Genomic DNA, 23649 nt, shown 5'->3' on the forward strand with positions numbered 1-23649 from the left:
GTAGTTCTATTTTTAGTTTTTTGAGGAACCTCCATACTGTTTTCCAGAGTGGCTGCAGCAGCTTGCATTCCCACCAACAATGCAAAAGAGATCCTCTTTCTCCGCATCCTTGCCAACATCTGTTGTTGCCTGAGTTGTTAATGTTAGCCATTCTGACAGGTGTAAGGTGGTATCTCCTTGTGGTTTTGATTTGTATTTCCCTGATGATGAGTGATGTTGAGCATTTTTTCATGTTTCAGTTGACCATCTGGATATCTTCCTTGGAGAAGTGTCTATTCATGTCTTTTGCCTATTTCTTCACTGGTTTATTTGTTTTTTGGGTGTTGAGTTTGATAAGTTCTTTGTAGATTTTGGATACTAACCCTTTATCTGATATGTGATTTGCAAATATCTTCTCCCATTCTGTTGGTTGCCTTTTAGTTTTGCTGATTGTTTCCTTCGCTGTGCAGAGCTTTTTATTTTGATGAGGTCCCAGTTGTTCATTTTTGCTTTTGTTTCCCTTGACTCCAGAGACGTGTTGAGTAAGAAGTTGCTGTGGCCACGATCAAAGAGATTTTTGCCTGCTTTCTCCTCAAGGATTTCGATGGCTTCCTGTCTTACATTGAGGTCTTTCATCCATTTTGAGTTTATTTTTGTGTATGGTGTAAGAAAGTGGTCCAGGTTCATTCTTCTGCATGTCGCTATCCAGTTTTCCCAGCACCACTTGCTGCAGAGACTGTGTTTATTCCATTGGATATTCTTTCCTGCTTTGTCAAAGATTAGTTGGCCATAGATTTGTGGGTCCATTTCTGGGTTTTCTATTCTGTTCCATTGATCTGAGTGTCTGTTCTTTTGCCAGTACCATACTGTCTTGATGATAACAGCTTTGTAGTATAGCTTGAAGTCTGGGATTGTGATGCCTCCTGCTTTGGTCTTCTTTTTCAAGATCACTTTATTAGGGGTCTTTTCTGTTTCCATACAAATTTTAGGATTATTTGTTCTAGCTCTGTGAAGAATTCTGGTGTTATTTTGTTAGGGATTGCATTGAATATGTAGATTGCTTTGGATAGTATCTACATTTTAACAATATTTGTTCTTCCTATCCAGGAGCATGGAATCATTTTCCATTTTTTTGTGTCTTCTTCAATTTCTTTCATAGCTTTCTGTAGTTTTCAGTGTATAGATTTTTCACCTCTTTGGTTAGATTTATTCCTAGGTATTTTATGGTGTTTGGTGGAATTTTAAATGGGATCGATTCCTTGATTTCTCTTTCTGTCGCTTCATTGTTGGTGTATAGGAATGCAACCGATTTCTATGCATTGATTTTATATCCTGCAACTTTGCTGAATTCATACATCAGTTCTAGCAGTTTTTTGGTGGAATCTTTTGGGTTTTCCATATAGAGTGTCATGTCATCTGTGAAGAGTGAAAGTTTGACCTCCTCCTGGCAGATTTGGATGCCTTTTACTTCTTTGTGTTGTCTGATTGCAGAGGCTAAGACTTCCAACACTATGTTGAGTAACAGTGGCAAGAGTGGACATCCCTGTCTTGTTCCTGACCTTAGGGAGAAAACTCTCAGTTTTTCCCCACTGAGGATATTAGTGTTGGGTGGTTCATATATGGCTTTTATGATCTTGAGGTATGCTCCTTCTATCCCTGCTTTCTTGAGGGTTTTTATCAAGAAAGAATGCTGTATTTTGTCAAATGCTTTCTCTGCATCTATTGAGAGGATCATATGGTTCTTGTCCTTTCTTTTATTGATGTGATGAATCACATTAATTGCTTTGCGGATATTGAACAAGCCCTGCATCCCAGGTATAAATCCCACTTGGTCATGGTGAATAATTTTTTTAATGTATTGTTGGATCTGGTTTGCTAATAACTTGTTAAGGATTTTTGCATCCCTGTTCATCAGGGAAATTGGTCTATCATTCTCCTTTTTAGTGGGGTCTCTGTCTGGTTTTGGAATCAAGGTAATGGCTTCATAGAAAGAGTTTGCAGGTTTTCCTTCCATTTCTATTTTTTTGGAACAGTTTCAAGAGAATAGGTGTTAACTCTTCCTTAAATATTTGGTAGAATTCCCCTGGGAAACCATCTGACCCTGGATTCTTGTGGTTTTTTTTTGTTTTTTTGTTTTGTTTTGTTTTTTGTTTTTGGCAATTTTGGTCTTTTTAATCCTAGAACAGAGTTTATTTCTGCACCTATTAAGACCTTCATTTGTGTCCCCCAGTAACATTATATAGCTTTCCTTATTATATACTGAAACTATTAAATTTATGAATTATTTCCTTTTATTTATATTTTACGAGGTCATTTTTAATTGTATTTTTTCTTGCTATTTCTGTAATGAAGGAAAGTTATAATTGTATGTATGTTTACTTGAAATTAGCCACTAACCTGAACACTAAATCATTGAAAGTTGAGTCGATTTTCTTGGGCTTAGTATGAAATGTTTCAACCATGATAACCTTATGTTTTCCTATTTTTTCAACATCTTATTTCATACTTTAGCTTATGACATGTCTAGGACTTAATACTTTTTCTGAAATTTTTCCTGAATGCCAGAACAAAATATATAGATGCCATAAAATTTCTGATACATCTCTACTCTAGTGAGGAGAATTATGAATTTTAGTGTCTTACACAATATTGTGAATATTTTGCAAATTTTTATAAAGATGACTCATATTTGGGATAATAAAGACTACCAATTGAACTTGGCTTATTTGACATGGAAAAATTTACTAATTTCAGTGGAGCTCTTGTCAACATTTCGAATGGGTAGAGGTAAATGTTTTTTAGTTGTAGAAGAAATTTAAGGAAATGAATCTAAAGTAGGGGATTAAACAACTCTGATCAATAAAGTTTACAAGAAGCTTGCCTGCCACCTAGTGGCTCCATCACCTGTCTTTTTCCTCTTAGCTTTAACAAAAACTAAGAATTGGGAAGGAGGATTTATAAGTTTGGTCTGGAGTCTTTCCAGTCCCCCAGTAGGCAATCTATATGCAGCCTATAACTTTCAAAGAGGCAGTCAGGCTGATTACCATCTCATCATTACCAAAAATAGCCCACAGACAGATTGTAATGTTACTTTAAGGACTTTCTATCTGCTAGTACCCTTCAGCTAAGTCCAGAATTCCAGGAGATATCCCAACACATTAAGTCACTATGAGGAATTAGAGAATTCTGAAAATGGCAAGGCAGACTAGTACCAAGAAATTATCTATATGTCAAAATCATTGTTCATGATCTTTAAATCTATTTGCTTACCATAGATTTATAAAGCTAAATCTTTAACTTCCCTAAGACTATGGATGGTTCCAAATTTCAGGAGGAACTAAAAATATATACTACCAATCATCATTTCAATTTGCAAGATTGGAACCCTTTGCTCAGAGTTGCTCTCACAAATGATTTTACTTTGAGCATAATTGGTCAGATAGGTTGATGTCTCTATGGAAAGTAGGACTTGTTTGAGGCTACTAAAGAGAGATCAGCCACTTTCACCACTGTTGTTCAACATAGTGTTGAAGTCTTAACTTCAGCAGTCAGACAAAAAAAAAAAAAAAAGAAAAAGAAAGAAAGAAAAGAAAATGTATCCACATCGGCAAGGAAGAAGTCAAAGTTTCACTCTTCACAGACAACATGATACACTACATGGAAAAAGTGAAAGATTGCACCAAAAAAACTGCTAGAACTTATACATGAATTTAGCAAAGTCGCAGGATATAAAATCAACGTAGAGAAATTGGTTGCATTTCTATATACCAATAATGAAGCAGCAGAAAGAGAATTAAGAAAACAGTCCCATTGACAATTGCACTGAAAACCATAAGATAAATAAACCTAAACAAAGAGGTAAAATATCTGTATGCTGGAAACTATAGAAAGCTTATGAATGGAATTGAAGAAGACACACACAAAAAAAAATGGAAAAAATCCTATGCTCCTGGATAGGAAGAACAAATATTGTTAAGATGTTGATACTACCCAAGGAAATCTATGCATTCAATGTAATCCTTATCAAAATAACAGCACCATTCTTCACAGAGCCACAGTAAACAATTCTAAAATTTGTACCGCAACAGAATATACCCTAAATAATGAAAGTATTGTTGAAAAAGAAAACCAAAGCCAGGGATATCACAATTCTGGGCTTCAAGCTGTATTACAAAGCATAATCATCAGGACAGTATGGTACTGCCACAAAACAGATGCATAGATCAGTGGAACAGAATAGAGAACCAAGAGGGGCGCCTGGGTGGCGCAGTCGGTTGGGCATCCGACTTCAGCCAGGTCACGATCTCGCAGTCTGTGAGTTCGAGCCCCGCGTCAGGCTCTGGGCTGATGGCTCAGAGCCTGGAGCCTGTTTCCGATTCTGTGTCTCCCTCTCTCTCTGCCCCTCCCCCGTTCATGCTCTGTCTCTCTCTGTCCCAAAAATACATAAATGTTGAAAAAAAAAAATTAAAAAAAAAAAAAAAAAGAATAGAGAACCAAGAAATGGACCCACAAATATATGGCCAACTAATCTTCGACAAAGCAGAAAGAATATCCAATGGAAAAAAGACAGTTACACTCAGCAAATGGTGTTGGGAAAACCGGACAGCAACATTAAAAATGAAACTGGACCACTATTTTATACCATACACAAAAATAATTTCAAAATAGGTGCAAGACCTAAATGTGAGACAAGGAACCATCAAAATCCTAGAGGAGAGAACAGGCAACAAACTCTTTGACCTCAGCCGCAGCAACTTCTTACTAGACATGTCTCCTGAAGCAAGGAAAACAAAAGCAAAGTGAACTATTGGGACCTCATCATTATAAAAAGCTTTGCACAATGAAGGAAACAATCAGCAAAATTAAAAGACAACCGACAGAATGGGAGAAGTTATTTGCAAATGACATATTGGAAAAGTTAGTATCCATAATCTTAAAGAACTTATCAAACTCAACACCCAGAAAAAATAATCCTGTGAAGAAATGGGCAAGAGACATGAAGAAACATTTTTCTAAAGAAGACATCCAAATGGCTGATACATGAAAGGATGTTCAACATCACTCATCACCCGGGAAATACAAATTAAAACCACAATGAGATACCATCTCACAACTGTCAGAATGGCTACAGTTAACAACTCAGAAAACAACAGATGTTGGTGAGGATGTGGAAAAAGGGGAACCCTTTTGCACTGCTGGTAGGAATGCAAACTGGTGCAGCCACTCTGGAAGATGGAGTTTCCTTAAAAAATTAAAAATGGAGCTACCCTATGACCCAGCAATTGCACTACTAGGTATTTATGCAAACATTACAAAAATGCTGATTGAAAGGGGCACATGCACCCCAGTGTTTATAGCAGCACTATCAACAGCCAAATTATGGAAAGAGCCCAAATGTCCATTGACTGATGAATGGGTATAGAAGATATGGTATATAGGGGTGCCTAAGTGGCTCTGTCAGTAGAGCGTCTGACTGCAGCTCAGGTCATGATCTCACAGCTTGTGAGTTCGATCCCCATTTTGGGCTCTGTGCTGACAGCTTGGAGCCTGGAGTCTGCTTTGGATTCTGTGTCTCCCTCTCTCTCTGCCCCTTCTCTGCTTGTACTGTCTGTCTGTCTGTCTGTCTCTCTCTCTCTCTCTCAAAAATAAGTAAACATTTAAAAAATGTAAAAAAAAAAAAAGATGTGGTATATATACAATGGAATATTACTTCGTGATCAAAAAGAATGAAATATTGCCATTTGCAACAATGTGGATGGAACTAAAGTGTGTTATGCTAAGCAAAATAAGTCAGTCAGAGAAAGACAAATATCATATAATTGCACTCATGTGGAATTTAACAAAACAGAAGAACGTAGGGAAAGGGAAGGAAAAATAAGATGAAAACAGTGAGGGAGGCAAACCATAAGAGACTCTTAAATACAGAGAACAGACTGAGGGTTTTTGGAGAGGTGTTGGGTGAGGAGATTGGATAAATGGGTGATGGAGGGCATTAAGGAGGGCACTTGTTGGCATGAGCACTGGATATTATATGTAAGTGATGAATCACTACAATCTCTTGAAACCATTATTACACTATATGTGAACTAACTCAGGTTTAAAGAGAGACTACAAAAGCAATTCTTCAGTCTGTATCTAAAATATAGAATTTGAGGGGTGCATTGGTGGTTCAGTCAGTTGAGCATCCGACTTCAGCTCAGGTCACGGTCTTGCAGTTTGTGAGTTCGAGCCCTGCGTCAGGCTCTGTGCTGACGGCTCAAAGCCTGGAGCCTGCTTTGGATTCTGTCTGTCTGTCTGTCTGTCTCTCTCTCTCTCTGCCCTCCCCTGTTAGCACTGTGTCTATGTCTGTGTCTCTCAAAAATAAATAAATGTTAAAGAAATTAAAAATAAGAGAATTTGAAAAATTAAGAGAATCTGATTAGAAATTCAGTGAATGATTAGGCTGTAGAGTGAAGTCTTTGAGTATCAGTCTTATGACTAGGTGCTGTTTTCATCCCCATTTTATATATGAGGGAACTGGGGCAGAAGGCTTTATAAGTTACCTAAATTTCCACAGCTAGAAGGGAAAGGAAAAGATTCTGACTCAAGTCTGTTTTTAGAAGCTGTGTACCTCTTTACAATTCTCTGATACCTCTAATAGCGTTAACCATTTTCTGGAAACACTTTTGTAAATTACCTCCTTCCCCAAATCTAGAAGTTGTTTAAAATATAACAGAGGTCTGGGAAGCTAACTCCATGAACAAATAATACAACAGCTAATTTGCTGCTCTCATACACTCAAGTCTAAGAAAAGTAATGTAGAAACTTTCAACTGTAAGACTCCGTTGCTCACAGGTATTGGGTTTTGAAAATGACTACATATAATAAAGAGGATAAAATTTACTATTAGTGTTGATTGAAAAAAGTGAAATGATTTACATTTCTGCCCTTAGAAAGTCAAACTTGTCCATGCACCCAATGTCCAGTAAGCCAAATTCTGAGACACTCGTTTTGAAGCAAAGAAACCTTTGTTATGAGAAGGCAGCCCAAAGAGAAGGCAGAAGATCATTCCCAAAGCTGACTTGCCCCGTTGACCCTAGGGGCAGCTTATATGCATGAGAGGAGGGTAATGAGTTTCTTGAAACATTCTTGTGGCTAAAGGGTGTGGGGGGAGGGGCTTGAAAGAATCTGGAGGAAAGCATTCTTCTGGAGAATGAGGTGCTATTTGGGATGTGGTATGATCAGATACATCAAGACAAATGTTACTGTCGAGGCCCAATTAGGTTTCTACAATCACTTGGTAAACAGGGAGTAGTGGTAAAAGGGGAAAAGTTAACGATTGATCATGCATGAGGTTAAGAGGTTCAAAAACCATAAGTAAGTAGAGAACAAACAGAACGTGGACCTAAGTTAATAATGCAACTGATAGAACTATAGTTCCCCTTAGGCCTTCAAAACAGGTCCAGGAACCAAGCGCCTGCCTCAAATCCCCACTCTTATTTTATAGTTCTTCCATCTTGGAGAATAGGGACAATGACTGCTCTGGCTGCTTCCTGCTGCTGAGGGGCAAAGCGTAATAGCCAACGGAGTGGAAAAGGGAAACCTGCCTTCGAAGATATTCTCCAGTGTCTGGGCACAGGGCTTGGACCTCGGTTTTCACCGTGACTGTTTCTCGGGAGACTTTCCTCAGGTGGCCACAGCTAGCAAAGTAGCATGCTGTCTCATTACTCTTTGTTTGCTTCTCTGTTTTCTGGACTCGATCCCAGTTATTAGAAACCTCAAAAGCAATCCCTACCGATGCCCAAATAGCCCTCTCTAAAGCTACCACTGTTTTTTTGTAATTTCCTTTGACTATCTGGGGCACTTTGGCTAATAAAAGTCATATGTATCACTTTTAAGTTTTCAGGTGCTTCAGGGTAGATGTCAATATACTGACAATATGCTTGATAAATTCATTCAAGAAAAAATGAGGGGTCTTCTTGAGGCATCTGATTAACTTGTTGAACCTTATTTAGATTCTTATGTTTGGGTACCCCTATTTTTTAATCCTACTAGCATACCTTCTGGGTAATTTTGAAGTCTGTAATGTCCTCCTGCACTTATATCTTGATCAGGGTTACAGATTAGCACCTTCTCTGGTGCCTCTGATGCCTCTGGCCTGGCAGGATTGTTTGAATCTAGTAGATGAAGATGATGGGCTTCTTCTTGTACTTCATCTAAAACTGCTTGGCTTTTTTCTGCTGCAAGTAAGGCATTTTTATGGAAACAAAAGAAAAACACATGCTAATGGTTACAGCAGTATGTAAACCCAGTGTCTGACTCCTGAGTGCCACCAGTGGGAGGATTTCTAGCTGTTGGGCTTGAAGCATCCTCAGTTGGAGTGGGGGCAGGCAGTGTCTATCTGACGGATTTTCCTGGCCTACAGTTTGAGTGCTTCTGGTGATTTCTGAGTGGCCCACACAGCAACAGGCGTGAAGATTGTCTCAGCGTGGACTATTGTGGCATTTTCTCTGAAGCTTATTTCAAGTTGTCCAGCTTTAGTTTATAGGCCTCGGGAAAAAGGTATTCTTCATTTCTCAGTTGTTTCAAATTAAAAGAGTGGGTGAAAATAGGAAACCTTAGTTGGGAGAGTCATAGACAGATATTTGAAGAAAGCAGAAGAATCTAGGATCCAGCCCAGTTGAATAGGCAAACAGCAAACATACAACAACACTTAATCATAATTAGAATTTAACATTAACAAAGGTGTGTTATTGATATATAATTTTTCTCTCTAAATTTATCCTTCTTTTTTTTTAAATTTTTTTTTAACGTTTATTTATTTTTGAGACAGAGAGAGACAGAGCATGAACGGGGGAAGGTCAGAGAGAGGGAGACACAGAATCTGAAACAGGCTCCAGGCTCTGAGCTGTCAGCACAGAGCCCGACGCGGGGCCTGAACCCACGGACCGCGAGATCATGACCTGAGCCGAAGTCGGCCGCTCAACCGACTGAGCCACCCAGGCGCCCCAATTTACCCTTCTTTTTATTGAAGACTAATTTGCAGCCAAATGAAGACTTATTTGCTTAAAACTAATGAGTCCAGTTTTAACAAACTTGGCTTAATTATTTACATAAGCACAGCAAGAATAGTGATAGACCATACAGGTTCTTTTAAATCTGCTTTGTTACATCTTTTCATAAGGAATTTCTTTTTTTTTTTAAGTTCATTTATTTTGAGAGAGAGAGAGCATGAGCAGGGAAGGGACAGAAAGTGAGAGAGAATTCCAAGCAGGCTTTTTGAGCTCTCATAAAAACTATAACTCCAAAAGGCATGTCTATTTTAACCAACAAATCCAAACTTTAATTTATCAGAGATTATCCCAGATCCTGTGAACCTGAGAAACCTTTGAATTAGTTTCTATCTTTGCGTGTGAGGATGCCCCGTTCTTATCTTCAACTAAACAGAGCTCTTTTATAGTTTTACTAATAGCATCCAGAGGGAGATAATGCCATAAAAGACAGACACAAGCAAGAAACTTTACAATAAAGATTGTATTTATCCTTGATAAATAATCTTATGGAAATTGTGGACTAGATTTTGAGCAAGGGTGTTTTACTAGCTGTTTGTACTTTTAAAAGGTCTTTTTTTTCTTCCTTCCCCACTTTTTTTCCCTTCAGTCTCAAGAATGGGGAATGATTTAGATCAGTCATTCCCAGAGAGGTTAAAGGACTTTGAATTGTTTCAGGGGCAGTATTTATACTTATATAAAAGAACATTTCCACCTGTATTGTGGCCAAGCTACATTGCAAAAGAATACCATTTTCTTTTGGTTGATAGAAGCTTAAGTAAAAGAAAACCAGTTTTGCATAGTGCAACCCTAAGTGCTATATTCAAGATTGAATTGGTGTTTCTGATAATACAGACAAGACAGGACTAATACGAGTTCTGTGGGAGAAAAACAAAAGCAAATGATCCATCAACAAAAGAAATTAAGGATGTTTATAAGGATGTTTCATGTTGCAAAATGTGAGGGCCTCTCTTGAAAGGTATTCTTTGGAAATATTCCTAAAAAGAACCAAAACTAAATGAGAGGAAATGCAGTTGCTGATTGCACACACATAAACCCACCCTTCAACAACAAAAGTTACCCAGAGCCCATGGAAGGTGTCTTTGCTTTAGCTGAGGCTTGGCCTTGAGAAGAGGTCAGTGCAGGTCTGGAGGGCAGCCAGGGGAATTTTCCTGGATTCAGTGGTGATCCAGGCAGCTGCAGGAAATTCCCATGATATCACCGCTCTGGCCAGGGCTGGCCTTCCTCAGGCAGGAGCCTCCCGGCTGGATCCTTGAATTTGTTAGAAACCCAAACTTGTTTGTATACCTGATGAGCAGTGAACCAATGTCTGAGATACTGGTTTTGAAGCAAAGAGAGCTTTATTTTCAGAAGGGCAGCCCAATGAAAAGACAAGAGATTATTCTTAAAGCTGCCCTTCCCTGTTGAGCCTAGGGACAGCTTTTATACATGGGAGAAGGGTAACAGTTTTCTCGAAACCTTGACGGGGACAGGGAACTTGGGAAGAGAGGTGCTTGAAAGAATCTGGAAGTAAGCATGCTTCTGGACAACAAGGCACTATTTGGGACCTGGTATGATCAGATATGTTAAGACAGATGTTACTGACTGGTCCTCATTTGGTTTCTACAATCAGGGAATAAACAGAGAATAGGGATAAAAAAAAAGGCAAACTTAATGATTGAACATGCATGAGTTTAAGAGGTGCATAAACCATAATTAAGTAGGGAACAAAACAGCACATGGAGCTAAATTAATAGTGCAATTAATAAAATGATACCTCTGTTTCAAAACAGGCCCTGGAACCAAGTGTCCAGCCTCGTTGTGTGTAGAATAATGTCCTCCTAAATTAATGTCCACCTGGAACTTCAGAATGTGACCTTACTTGTAAAGAGGGTATTTGCAGATGTAATTAAGATAAGGATCTTCATGAGATCAGACTGGATGAGGGTGGTCCCTAAATTCAGTGAGAGTGCCCATAAGAGACAGAAAAGGACATACAGATACACAGAGAAAAAGCCACATGAAGATGCAGGTAGACAGAGATTAGAGTTATGCAGCCAAAACCAAGAAACATTTCTTGAAAAATGTGAAAGAATAAATTTCTGTTGTTTTAAACCATAATGTTTGTGGTAATTGGCATGGTAGCCCTATGAAATTAATACAACAAACAACACTGTCATTTTGTATGAGAAAAAATTAAAGGTAAAATACAAATTTACACCATCAAGTTAATATAAAAATAGAATGTTGGATGATGCAAATTGGTGACAAGAACATGGACTTAGAGGGCTTCTTGTGCAGTATAGTAAGAGGGTAAATCAAGCTGCAGAGAAATTTGGCATTATTTAGTGAAATTAAATATACACATTCACAGCTACTAAACCATTTCTCTCACCCACACAGTGGTGCTTAGAGAGTCCCTGTGAGGGACAGTGGTGGAAAGTGAAGCCTGTGTGGATGGACCTGACACTGAAGCTCAACACTCCTCCACTGCTCCATGCAACACAGGTCCCAGTGCCGTTTCAGCCACCAGCCAGCCCCTGAAGAGATTTTTAAGATATCTCCTTGGGGATCCTGGGGGATACCCTTTTGGATAAGCCCTTCATGGGAAGTCTCATGGTTCTGTCTAGAGGAGGGCAATGGTGGCATGTGAAGGAGGTCCAGAACAGAGAGGAGCACCAAGGCTGGAGGCCTCCTCTGGCAACTGCTTCCACTTCCCCAGAGGAGGATGCCTCTCTGACCATTCACCCCGTAGCTGCAGTGAGCCCTGCAAACTGTCATCTCCTCTGAGTGCTCAGTCTCCGCTGGTCATCTTCTCAACCCTTCTGTGCTCTCAACTATGCCAGAAGGTGCCCCCAAGTAGTTACAACACTGATCATCGACCAGGTACTGGTCCCCAGGACCTCACCTGTGTCCCCAGTGCCTAAACTACCATCTGGCACACTGAAGATGAGACAAAGAGGTTGAACAATTTCCAAAGACCACACATAAAATCAGTAGCAGAGGTGTTCTACAAATCTCACATTTAAAACCCTGTTCTTGGTGCCTTCAAACAAAGGGTAATGGGAAGGCTGTGGTGTTGGTCGAGGTAAAATCTGGGGGGCATTCCAACCCTGAGATACTATAAAAAAGGAATTCACGATTGCAATGGGAGCTCAGCATCCACTAAGGCAGTCCACTTGCCATTTCCCTTGGGCTTTAAAGTTCATTTTAATTATTAAAAAATTGGATTTACTCCCCAAATATGTGCCTTCAGAGAAAAGTTGGCACAGATATACAATGTGGTAGAGAAAAGATGTCCAATAGAAATTATCCCAAACTAAAATCTTAAAATTGTTTGAGATTACCCAAAACTAAAACACCAATCACAATGCCTAGAAAAATTTGTCACACAGTAGGAATTAAATGTTTTCTGAACAAATGATTTAATAAATAAAATATCTCATTATGTGATGAATGCAAATGTTACATTTATTCTTAGCAAAACCCCTAAACTAAATATTGGAACCATATAATGTTGAGAGAAAATTACTTAAATAATATTATTTGAGTGATGTGTTATCTCAATGAAAGTTCCTCTGTGTAAAAATCCTTCATTGTCTCAATTCCCCAACAATCTCACACTAATCTAATCTATACTTAATGTTAAATATTTCATACAAAATACTACAAAGTAGTGGAGGAGGTATTATTTGTCCTCAAGTAAGGTTTTGCCCAAAGTTGACCCCTGGGTTAGAATTGACAACCTCCTTTTTTATGTACCCATTGTCCCTGCTACATTCTACCATTATTCTTAATCAAATGCTGAACTTATCAGTCATTCATGTATATTGTGTAGCTTGTGAAAGCTACCCACAAAAAAAATTATTGTATAAGTTTTATGCTCTGATCCTTGTTGAAAAGTCTTGAAAAATATGTTTCATTGAAGTCATTCTAAAATCCTGTCATAAGTAGTCAGTTTATACATAATAAATCCACAAATGAATTGGATCATTGGCTTTTTAATCCCAAACCCAATGGATTAAAAGAGATGACAAGGACAGTAATAAAATGTGGGATCAGGGGAACTGTATGAACTTTAGGTTAATTGATTTATTTCCCTTTATACTGATTGTTTTAATAACTGAATTAAGTGAGAATGGGAAACTGTCAGTGTTACATAGATATGGTCTGAATGTGTGAGCTTGTGAATGAGCAAACGAATACAAAGGAGAAGATAGTCCAACTACTGCCAGAAGTCCTAGTAAGAATCTGGATTGTCAAGATTTCAAAACAAGCATTGTGGGGATAGCTGCATAACTCCATAATTTGTTTAAAAGTCATTGTTTTATACTTGAAATGGGTGAATTTTGGTAGATAGGTACATTTTTATGTTAACAAAGTGGCTTAAAAAAAAAAAAAAAAAAAAAAGGAAGATTCCAAGTAGGCTTAACATGGGAGAAAAGCAAACTCTGCTGTTGGGCTTGGTTTTAATCTTCTCTGTATTCTATTTTATATTATGTCTTACAAATTAAAATTATATTCTGATAAAATTTAGTTGATCACTTTCATGTGCCTGATAGTTGACAGGTCCTTTCAGATCCATCTCTTTTCTTTATATAGATTCAGAACAAAATCTGAAACTTGAGATAATGGAACTGCAGAATTATTCCTTGGTGTCAGAATTTGTGTTGTATGGACTCTGCACTTCACAGCATCTCCAACATTTTTTCTTTATATTTTTCTCGGGGATCTATGTGGTCACTGTGCTGGGTAACCTCATTATTGTGGTCACTGTAATTTCTGACCCCCCACTTGCACTCTTCCCCTATGTACTTCCTGCTGGGAAATCTATCCTTCTTAGACATATGGCTAGCCTCATTTGCCACCCCCAAGATGATCAGGGACTTTCTTAGTGATTGAAAGCTCAACTCCTTTGGAGTATGTATGGCTCAGATCTTCTTCTTGCACTTTATTGGTGGGGCTGAGATGGTACTTCTGGTTTCCATGGCCTATGACAGATATGTGGCTATATGCATTCCTTTGTATTACATGACTATGATGAGCTGGCAGACCTACATGGATTTGGTGTTCATTTCATGGATCATTGGATTTGTGCACTCCATCAGCCAAGTAGCCTTTACTGTGAGTTTACCTTACTGTGGCCCCAGTGAGGTGGACAGCTTCTTTTGTGACCTTCCTCTTGTGATCAAGCTTGCCTGCATGGACACTTATGTCTTGGGTATACTCATGATCTCAGACAGTGGGGTTGCTCTCTATGAGCTGTTTTGTGCTCCTCTTGGTCTCCTACACTGTTATCATCATCACTGTCCAACAACATGCTGCTGGTGGGGTATCCAAAGCACTCTCTACTTGCTCTGCATATATCATAGTAATCATGCTCTCTCTTCTTTGGGCCCTGCATTTTCATTTGTGTGTGGCCTTTCAGTTGGTTCTTTGTGGACAAGCTCCTGTCTGTGTTTTTACACCATTTTTACTCCACTCTTGACCCCCCCTTATCTACACATTGAGAAATAAAGAGATGAAAACAGCTATGAAGAAGCTGTGAACCAACATGCGACTTCTCACTGAATTCCAGCTTTCCATAGAGCTACATGTTCTTACTCATTCAGGGAAAAGCATTTCTTTAATATGATTCCGCTCAAATATTTCAATCTGATGGTTAATTGATAGAATTTGTATTATATTACAGAGAAATAGTTGTTGAAATCAACAAAAATCATATGTATAATTTTATTCTATATAATTATATATTGCTAATAAGATTTTATAATATCACTTTCAAATATCACATATTTATAAGATTTATATAGTACATTGATTATATAATTTTATTATATAACTTTATATTATAAACATAATATATAACTATAATGTAATTATATTATAACATTAGTATGATCATTATATAACTATATAATATAATATAAATCTATATACACACACATACATGTACATACACATTCAACCCCACACATCTGTTTTGTAAAACACTTGGCAATTTTCTTTCTCTCTTTGTTAAATCAGATTTCTCTTACTAGTTTACTTTGTCTAAAATATTTATATAAAAATGAATTTTATTTTCCTAATTGTAGTCCAATACAGCAAGAGCTTTCAGTTCAGAGGCATTCAAGACACGAGACATTCAGCATAAGGAAACTAACCCAAGAATAAAATGTTCTATGAATCGTACATTCTTATGGTTTATTGATATGATTTGTATTATATTGCAGAGAAATGGTTGTTGATTTCAACAAAAATCATATATATCATTATATTCTATGTAATTTCATATTTAAATAAAATTTTATATTCTAATATAACTTTATAATATTACTACTTTACAATATAGGATTTATATATTATTATAATTTCATTACGTAATTAATTTTATATTATATATAACTTATAACTGCACTATAATATAATATTAGCATAAACATGTAATATAACAATAACGAATTCTATTTATACACACATACACATAAATACACATTCAACCCCACAAATGCGCTTTGGAATGCACTTAGTAATTTTCTTTTTTTTAAACCATATTTCTCTTATAGTTCGTTTTGTCTAAAATATTTATATAAAGTGAATTTTAATTTCTCACTCATAGTCCAATAGAGTAAGAGCTGTCAGTTCAGAGGCATTCAGGACATGAGACATTTCGCACAAGCAAGTTAGCCTGAGTGTAAATAGCCCTATGAATCTTTCTCCTGTTTTTGAAAGCCTGAGGGGAGGAAAGAGCACTATTTCGATATCCTATTGATTTAAAAAGTATAATTCTTCTTGTGAATGTGTATTACGCTTAATCTTTTTATTGAAAAAGTGAATGTATGCCAGCGAAATTCGATAACAGAAGTTAATTTTCACATGGGAAAACCAGCATTTTATGGCTCAGTATTTCATGGTGTAAATTAAGGTATTGTGTTACTATTTAATATGCATTGGATTAGAAAATTAATAACTTTTTACCCACAGATTTTAAATAAACACGACATCTGCAGTATATCTTGCTGAGTTGATTCTATCCTTTGGGGAGTCATTTATGTGTTTGAATGCCCCAGATTCGGATCTCATGCTGAGTTTTCAAATGTTTTTGAATCCTGAAAAGAGAATCATAAGCAAGAGATAAATGTTATATTAACTAAATTAATGGTCAGAAAGCAATTCTCTTGTATGTTGATTCTGAAACATCAAGCCAAAGGAGAGAATTGGATAATGATAGAATTATTTCAGTAACTGGATGAATCTTCCATTAATTTTAGACAATGTTTTCAGTCAGAAGAAGCATGCTCCTGGGTACTTCTGTCTTTTCTCATGACTATAGTCTCACATATTTACATAAATGTTAAAGAGCAGACTAAAAACAACTGCCTTAGGAAAAATTTCTCAACAGTGTCCTTGCTTGCTACTGCAAAAATACTGTGTTTTGATTTTATAGACTATGGACATAGTCAGATTTTATGATCAATTACTCCATATATATGAACATTGTATGTGTGAACATTTTAAAGAGCTTAAAAGTTCCAAAGAGATATATGCATTCCTGTGTTCACTGCAACATTATTTACAATAGCCAAGATATGAAAACCACCTAAGTGTCCAAGGATAGATGAATGGATAAAGTTGAAGAAGTGGTGTGTGTGTGTTTATATATAATGGAATATTTTTCAGCCATTAAAAATAACAAAATGTTACATTAGAACAAAATGGATGGACCTAGAGGGTGTTATAATAAGTGAAATAATTCAGAGAAAGACAAATGCCATATGATTTCATTTATATGTATGTAGAATCAAAAAACAAAATAAAAGAGAAACAGACTTAGTAGATACAAAGTGGGGGATGGACAAAATAGGTGAAGGGAATTAAGAGATACAAACTTCCAGTTATAAATAAGTCTCAGGTATGTGATGTACAGCATAGGGATTATAGTCAGTAATATCACAATAACTTTGTATATTGACAGATAGCAACTAGACTTCCTGTGGGGATCCTTTCATAATGTATAAAAATATTGAATCACAGTGATGTACACTTGAAACTAATAGGATATTGTATACCAATTATATTTCAATTAAAACAAAGAGTTGATACAAAAATAGCTTTCAGGAAGATGACACCTTACTACTCTCTTAAATTGTTGAAGAGAGCAAAAGAAGGCCTAAAATCTGAAGGATAAAGTTGTATTTATAAACCTGCTAGAATACTTTGAAATAAAAAATGAGGAAAAATATGTCGTGTCTTCTAGGTTAAATCTTTTTATAAGTAAACAGCATTTCTATGGGACTCTATTTCATTTTTTCCTCTTAATGGCTTCATTGCAAAATTTTGCAGGGACACATGAGTTTCCCTTTGAAGAAATGGGACAAAAAGTGTTGGTTGCCCTGACTCCTCTCCCCGCCCTCCGGCCAAATAAGTTTCAGCTGTTTGGGCATTTCTGTTGCCTCTAAAATCAAAAGAAACAGCAGCAAGTGTTACCGCGCGGAGTAGGACCCAGAAACCTGTGAGGCGGCGCATTCCCAGGTGTGCTGAGAATTCGAGGGCTCCAGGCCTTGGTGGAGCCTCAGGTGGGCGGCGCGCAGGCGCAGTGGGGAGTTGGGCCAGGGCCCGGGGCGCCGCCAGGAGGGCTGCAGACAGTGTGGTCAGGACGTGGTGCCCCCTGGCTTGCCTTCTTTCGGACCTCTGTGCTTGCACGTCTATGGCACCACCTGGCTGGGCGGCCGGTGATGTCCAGGGGGTCTCCGGGCAGGATTGGCCGCTGGTCGAACACACACTGGGGGGAAGCCTGGCTGCCTCCGTGAGACCTCAGGTGGGCGTGGACGCCTCGGGGGCAGATGGGCCTTCCTGACGACGTGGGGGCGCTGGCCAGCGGGGACTCCTCCGAGGCGTGGCCTGCTTCCTGTTGAGGATCCTTAGATGTCAGCAGCCACTTTTTGGGGACCCTGGATCTCGGCCAGGTAGGTGGACCGTCAGCACGCAGGTGTAGAGGCGGTGCCGGGCCGTGGAGAAGAAGCGGGTGGCGTCCACGGGCGGGTTCTTGCTGTGGAAGAGCGTGCCCCGCGTGTTCTCCTCATGCAGTGTCCCCTCTTTGTGTGATGTTCCTGCCGGGCACGTTCTTGATGGGTCCCACATAACGGCTCCCCGTAAGGGTTGTTCTCTGGGTCGGCCTCTGGTACAGCCCTCCTTCCTCCTGGTCATGTAGTTGGGGGCCTGTATTGTGATGATGATTTCACAGTATATACAAACGGATTTATTACGTTGTACACCTCAACTTTGACCCAACCTCAGGCAGCTTTCTGTCAGGGACATGGCAGTGATTTCTCAGTTGTGTGGGGCAGACAGCAGTTGTGGTCAGTCTGGTCCCAAAAATGAGGGGAAAATAAGTTGTTGTGGTTGTCCCAGTGAGGGGGTGATTAGTACTCTTTTGCACGTAGTCCTGGTTAAAATGCCAAAATTGAGGGCTTTCCAGAGAGTTCATGAGAATGAGACGCAGAGAAGGGACTAGTCTTGGACTGTCTTCCACTTGAATTGAGACAGTGTTCTTTTGGGACAAGAATCACATCACAGACATTTCAGCTTCTGCAGTGCTTCTGTAATGCCTGTAACGGGGGGGGGGGGGGGGGGAGGGAAAAGAACTTAAAATCTGCCTTAGGATTAATTTCCTTGGTTTTTATTGGTGTAATACTGATTATTGACTTTGTAGACATTACAGATAGCTATTTTTTTTTTTTTTACCATCAAGGTATATTTAATACTATTCACATATTTATTTATGCAATTAAATGTTTGTCAAGCATCTGCTGTATTTCAGATTCCATGAATGGAGCTAGGGGTGGATATAGAGTATTTAGGAACACACATTCCCAGTTTAGTGGAATTAAAGCAAGTATATAGTCACAAAATATTCTATCAGGTGAGAGCTATGATAGAGATAAACATGATGTCTGAGAGTATAGGAGAGGGAAACTTAATCCAGTCATGATGATTAGCAAAGGCTTCCCTTATTACCTCAATTTTTCTCTGATTCCTGAGGACCCTGTATTTTGTCATGTTACTATGCACACATACACACACACGCACAGCATGTTTAGCATAGAACCAGTCCTAGAGTAAATGCTGAAATAGATGCTAGATCCCACAGGTGTTTATGACTTTTTAGAGGTATCCGTGGCTCTTGTCTCATCCCCAATCTCTGCTCAGCTCTCCTCCTTGCTTTGGTCAGATCCATGAAGATGGATATGGACCCTGCACCCTCGCTTTAGGCCCAGAAATCCCTGGAGTTGAGGTGTCTGGACTGGGTAAGGATGGCTGCTTGTCATGTTAGTGAAACTTGAGTGAGTAAAGTCACCAGTTTTCCCCAAACTGTGGAGTTTTTCAGGGAATTTATCATTGTCAGTGCACAGAGACCCATACATTTATTTTTTACACATTTTTATTTAAATTCCACTTAATGTACAGTGTAATATTACTTTCAGCTGTGCAATATAGTGATTCAACACTTTCGTACAACACTGGGTGCTCATCACAAGTGCACTCCTTAATCCCCATCACCTATTTTACCCGTAGCCCCACCCACCCTCCCTCTGGTAACAGTTCTCTCTAGTTAAGAGTCTGTTTCTTGGTGTCTCTTTCTCTCTCTTCCCTTCATTTGTTTCTTAAATTATACCATAGATTTTAATAAAGGAAATTCTTTCAATTTTGAGGAAGTCTTTATGAAACTCACTTTCCTATTTTGAAATAAGATATGTAAACCACAGAACACAGTATTTTTCAAAAGTAATGTGAAGACTGCCTACATTGAAATCACCTGGGATGCTTTTAAAAATGCAAATAATCTGGTTGCATCCTTGCTTTGCTGAATTAGAAATCTGGGAATGAATCCCAGAAACGTGCTTTTTACTATAAACTGCTTCAGGTAATTCTAGTTCACAGTCATGACTGAGAATCACTAAATAAGTGTTGACATTATTCATCTGTAAGAGTTTTGCAATAAAGGATGGTTAGAAGGATTTGCTTATGTGAGAAGTCTCTGTTAATGGGCCATGATGTATTCTCAGAAATACATCACTAGGATATATTAATTCTAAAACCGTGACCTCATAAAATATGTTGTTTATGGACAAAGAGTAGGTCGCTGAGAAGTTGCTGTGAAGTTCATGGCATCTTAAATATTTTTTCTTTACCTGCAGTCATTCAGAAATCAGATGCGTTCTCTTCTAATTTTCTGTGTAATATCAATGTTTTTCTTTAAAATAATTATTTAAATAGCCTTTAAATCAAATTATTTTGTGTAATGAAGCTTTTAATATAAGTAACTTATTTGTTTTAAAATATCACTTATTGTCAGTTAGCTAACATACAGTGTATACAGTGTGCTCTTGGTTTTGGGGTAGATTCCCATGTTTCATCGCTTATACAACATCCATTGCTTATCCCAATAAGTGCCCTCCTCAATGCCTGTCACCCATTTTCCCCTCCCTTCTTCCCTACCCCCAGTCAACCCTCAGTTTGTTCTTTTGTTCTTAAAAAACCCTCAGTTCTTTATGTTCTTTATGTATCTTATGGTTTGCCTCCCTCTCTGTTTTAAACTATTTTTCCCCTTCCTTTATCCCATGGTCTTCTGTTAAGTTTTTCAAGTTCCACATATGAGTGAAATTATATCTTTCTCTGACTGACTTATTTCACTTAGCATAATAACCCCCCCCCCCCCACCGCGTTCCATCCACATTGTTGCAAATGTAGTTGTTGCCATGTTGTTGCCAACTAGTATTCCATCTTATATATAAACCACATCTTCTTTATACATTCATCAGTTGATGGACATTGGACATCTTTCCGTAATTTGGCTATGATTGAAAGTGCTGCTATTAACATTCGGTACAGGTGTCCCTGTGAATCAGCACTCTTGTATCCTTTAGATAAATTCATAGTAGCGCTATTGCTGGGTCATACATAGGGTAGTTCTATTTTTAATTTTGTGAGGAACCTCCACACTGTTTTCCAGAACAGCTGCACCAGTTTGCATTCCCACCAATAGGGCAAGGGGGTTCCTATTTCTCCACATCCTGGCCAACATCTGTTGTTTTCTGAGTTGTTCATTTTAGCCACTCTGACCAGTGTGAGGTGGTATCTCTGTGAGGTGGTATCTCAGTGTGGTTTTGATTTGTATTTCTCTGATGATGAATGACGTTGAGCATCTTTTCATGTGTCTGTTTGCCATCTGGATGTCTTCTTTGGAAAAGTGTCTATTCATGTCTTCTGCCTGTTTCTCCCTAGATTATTTGTTTTTCGAGTGTTGAATTTGGTGAGTTCTTAATAGATTTTGGATACTAACCCTTTATCCGCTCTGTCATTTGCAAATATCTTCTCCCATTATGTCAGTTACCTTTTAGTTTTGTTGATCGTTTCTTTGCAGTGCAGAAGCTTTTATCTTGATGAGGTGCCAATAGTTGATTTTTGCTTTTGTTTCCCTTGCCTTTGGAGACTTGTTGAGCAAGAGGTTGCTGCAGCTGAGGTCAAAGAGGTTTTTACCTGTTTTCTCCTCTAGGGTTTTGATGGTTTCCTGTCTCATATTTAGGTCTTTCGTGCATTTAAGTTTATTTTTGTGTATGATATACAAAAATGGTCCAGTTTCATTCTTCTGCATGTTGCTGTTAAATTCTCCCAGAACCATTTGCTGAAGTGGCTGTCTTTTTTTCCATTGGATACTCTTTTCCTGCTTTGTCAAAGATTAGTTGGCCATACATTTGTGGGTCCAATTCTGGGTTCTCTATTCTATTCCATTGGTCTATGTGTCTGTTTTTGTGCCAATACCATGTCTTGATGATTACAGCTTTGTAGTAGAGGCTAAAGTCAGATTTTTATGCCTCCTGCTTTGGTTGTCCTTTTCAACATTACTTTGGCTACTCGGGGTCTTTTGTGGTTCATACAAGTTTTAGGATCATCTCATTTAGCTTTGAGAAGGATGCTAGTGCAATTTTGATTGGGATTGAATTGAATGTGTAGATTGCTCTGGGTAGTATTGACATTTTTTTTTTTTTTAATTTTTTTTTTTTTCAACGTTTATTTATTTTTGGGACAGAGAGAGACAGAGCATGAACGGGGGAGGGGCAGAGAGAGAGGGAGACACAGAATCTGAAACAGGCTCCAGGCTCTGAGCCATCAGCCCAGAGCCTGATGCGGGGCTCGAACTCACGGACCGTGAGATCGTGACCTGGCTGAAGTCGGACGCTTAACCGACTGCGCCACCCAGGCGCCCCTAGTATTGACATTTTAACAATATTTGTTCTATTCCATAAGCATGGATTGTTTTTCAATCTCTTTGTGTATTCTTCAATTTCTTTTGTAAGTTTTCTCTAGTTTTCAGCATACAGATCTTTTACATCTTTTCGTTAGGTTTATTCCTAGGTATTTTATGGTTCTTGATGCAATTGTAAATGGGACAGATTCTTTGATTTCTCTCTCTGTTGCTTCATTACTGGTGTGTAGAAATGCAACCGATTTCTGTATAGTGATTTTGTGTCCTGTGACTTTGCTGAATTCATGTATCAGTTCTAGCAGTCTTTCAGGTTTTCCATGTAGAGTATCATGATGTCTGCCAAAAGTGAAAGTTTGACTACTTCGTTGTCATCTTGGATGCCTTTTATTTCATTTTGTTGTCTGATTGCTGAGTCCAGGACTTCCAACACTGTGTTAAACAACAGTAGTTCGTGTTCCTGATTTCAGTGGGGCTCTCGGTTTTGCCCGACTGAGGATGATATTAGCTGTGGGCTTTTCATATATGGCTTTTATGGTGTTAAGTTATGTTCCTTCTATCCCGACTTTCTTGAGGGTTTTTATTAAGACAGGATGCTGTATTTTGTAAAATGCCCTTTCTGCACCTGTTGAGAGGATCACATGGTTCTTATCCTTTTTCTATTAATGCAATGTGTCACATTGATTTGTGAATACAGAACAGGACCTGCAGCCCAAGAATAAATCCCACTTGATCATGGTGAATAATTCTTTTCATTTACTGTTGAATTCAATTCAGTAGTATCTTGTTGAGAATTTTTGCATCCATGTTCATCAGGGATATTGGCCTGTAATTCTCCTTTTTTGTGGTGTCTCTGTCTGGTTTGGGAATAAAGGTAATGCTGGCTTCATAGAATGAGTTTGAAAGTTTTCCTTCTCTTTCTCTTGTTTGTAACAGTTTGGGAAGAATAGTTATTAACTCTGCTTTAAATGTCTGTAGAATTCCCCTAGGAAGCCATCTGGCCCAGGACTCTTATTTGTTGGGAGATTTTTCATAACTGATTCAATTTTTTACTGGTTATAGGTCTACTCAGATTTTCTGTTTCTTCCCATTTGAGTTTTGGTAGTATGTGGGTGTCTAGGAATTTGTCCATTTCCTCCAGGTTGTCCAGTTCGTTGGCATATGATTGTTCATAGTAGTCTCTAATAATTGTTTGTATTTCTGTGGTGTTGGTTTGATCTGTACTTTTTCATTTATGATTTTATCTATTTGGATCTTCTGTTTTATTTTTGAGAAGTCTGGTTAGGGGCCTATCAATTTTGCTTATTTTTTCGAAAAGCCAGCTCTTAGATTCATTTACTATTCTACCGTTTTTGTTTTTGTTTTGTTTTGTTTAGA

General features: G+C 38.2%; 1 pseudogene; it reads left to right on the forward strand.

Moving 5' to 3' along the window:
- The first annotated feature begins 13575 nt into the window (after positions 1-13575).
- Positions 13576-14556, forward strand: LOC122221243 (annotated as a pseudogene).
- Positions 14557-23649: the final 9093 nt, after the last annotated feature.

The sequence above is a fragment of the Panthera leo genome, chromosome B3, assembly GCF_018350215.1.
Source record: "Panthera leo isolate Ple1 chromosome B3, P.leo_Ple1_pat1.1, whole genome shotgun sequence".
Lineage (NCBI taxonomy): Eukaryota > Metazoa > Chordata > Mammalia > Carnivora > Felidae > Panthera > Panthera leo.